General features: G+C 44.2%; 1 protein-coding gene across 1 annotated transcript in view; it reads right to left on the bottom strand.

Annotated features, from left to right (window-relative positions):
- LOC102212741 (LIM domain-binding protein 3) overlaps nucleotides 1–1779 on the bottom strand; it is a 34603-nt gene extending 32824 nt beyond the window's left edge. The window contains exon 1 of the mRNA XM_013913475.1: nucleotides 1689–1779. The gene's annotated coding sequence lies outside the window, so the exon portion shown is untranslated. The remainder of the gene's footprint in view (nucleotides 1–1688) is intronic.
- Between the last annotated feature and the right edge of the window lie 518 nt (nucleotides 1780–2297).

The following is a 2297-nucleotide window of genomic DNA, read 5'->3' as shown; positions in this document are numbered from 1 at the left end:
GTTTGAAATGTTTATTTAAAAACCGCTTTGGCTGCATTTTTAGGTAAACAGCTGCAAAAACTTTGTTACTTTTTTGAAGAAGTAACTATATAATTAATTTCCCAGCATTGGTCAGTATTTACTGTATTTTGCAGACAGAGTTACAGACTCTCTCCCAGACTCAGACTCATCATACAAGTCAGAGCTTTATAAAAAAAATAATAAGAAAGTTGTGTTTTCAAAATTGGAGTTGAAGTTATTTTTCCTTCCAATAGTGTTAACATGCTGCAGGTCATGAACAAGATTTGTTTACATTTTCATTGTAAGTGGGCTAAAGCAGTTAATTAAAAGTCGTCTAACATAAATGCTGTAATTTGATAATTTTAATAAACATGTAACTTGGATGGATTAGATGCCGACGTGACCACAGTGCACGTCTGCTGTCGCTCACAGTGGACCTAGGGACGCTCAGGGAGTTTGTGTGTTCGCTCAGACACATGAAAAATTAGAGGGAACATTGGTCCTGACTCATAACAATCATCACTAAAATCTCACTGACAAACTGCAATGAGTGTTATCCACGTAAACGCGTCAGAAAAGATCGCTTATTTATCCATAAAAGGAACGCATGCTCAATGGTTTTTCAGGGTCTAAGTTAGGAGTGTAAATGTTTAACCAACAATGAGAAACACCAAAAGCTGCAGTTCCTCTGGCGTCCAGCAGAGGCAGCAGTGAGTCAGTCTCCATAGACTCCCATGTTAAAACTTTCCAGCACAAACAAACATTTTTTAGAGCCTGATACACAAACTGTTTGGTCTCTGTGGATCATTTTGTGGCTGCTTCAAAGTTAAGAGTTCAGAAACGAATTACTGTGACCATCTTTTATATACAGTCTGTGGTTAAGCCAGAAATAAGGAGCTGTGGGTTTAATGTGCAGGCCTGGCTTCTGTTACTCAGAACTAAAATGAAGCTTTGTGGATCAGCACTGCAGGGACGTGTAAAGCGAACCCTGCTGACCCTCAGCGAGGAGTTTAAAACACAAACTGAGTCAACCTGAAGGCATGAGAGCGGAGGGGAAACCATCCACAGCCACAGCAGTGACACTGATCCCCCCCAGCATAGAGCCACAGCTGACCTCTGAGCATGTGTGAATAGTTTGTCATTTTAAACAGCTTCTTAATGGAGCTGCCTCTTTACATGAAAGGTCAGCTGGTGAGTTACAGCCTGCTGTGTCTGTAAACATCAGCTACATCCTGTTTGTGAAGACAAACTCACAAACAAACGTAACAAGATAATGAAGCTCTAAAATCTGAGTCCAATAAAAGCCTCAGACGTCACAAAGTCGTTATTAATCTTCCTAAACTCGACGCTTCCGGTTTCTGCTCTCAGGTGGTCTGCAGACTGACACCGCCCACCTGCTCTCTGCTCCGCCCAGCTCGGCGCACAGAACCTAACGCACACCCTCAGAATAAGTAAAACCCACCAGGTGAGGCTTCAGGCTCCTCTTCTGTCATACCTGAGAGCTGACCCCACCCACCGGCCCGGTGAGCCGGGAGAAGCTGTCGGTGTGACCGGCCGCAGCAGCTGCGAGCCGGCGGGCGGTGCGACTTGTTGCCGGTTGTGGTGGTGATGCAGGAGGTGGAGAAGGAGGATTAAACAGTAGAAAGCAGAGGGTGGAGACGGGAGGAAAGGGTCTGAGAGGCGGGTACCTGCCGTCGCTGTGCAGCTCCGACACACCGAGCGGAGTGGCCTGCCGCGATCACGGGATCCTGCTCCGCTCCTCGGGCACAGAGCAGCAGGGAGGCCGGGGGCAGGAGGAGGGCAGCAGGGGTGTTAACAGCGGATTTTCATTAGCAGGATTTTATTTAAAGAGGCAGGAGGCTCCAGGTAAACACAGAAAACAGGAGCATCCGGAGCCAAACGCGTCACTCTGCGTTCATGTTCATCTATTTAATTATATCCGTAAAGAAACGAGCAAATACACTGAACGGGATTATGAAAGGATTAAAGAAATGAAAGAAATGACCTGTTTTGTATTATTAAACCTTCATTATAATCAGTCTAGTTTTTATAGGCCTGTGAAGTGTATTCATCACATTTCTGTGGTAAATACATGTTTAATGTGTGCAGCGTTAAACACAGGCTGTATAACAGAGATGACTCTGTGACGGGCATGTTTTATATCACTCATGAGCAGTGTTGGTCACGTTACCTGAAAAAAACAATCAGTAACTAATTACTGATTACTTATTTTCAAAAGTAATTAGTTACTTAGTTACTTTTTAAAGTAACAGCCTGAAGAGGTGATAAAGTGATAG

Source organism: Pundamilia nyererei, unplaced genomic scaffold, assembly GCF_000239375.1.
Source record: "Pundamilia nyererei isolate P.nyererei 1_Seehausen unplaced genomic scaffold, PunNye1.0 scaffold00133, whole genome shotgun sequence".
NCBI lineage: Eukaryota > Metazoa > Chordata > Actinopteri > Cichliformes > Cichlidae > Pundamilia > Pundamilia nyererei.
This window is presented reverse-complemented; position numbering and strand designations above follow the sequence as displayed.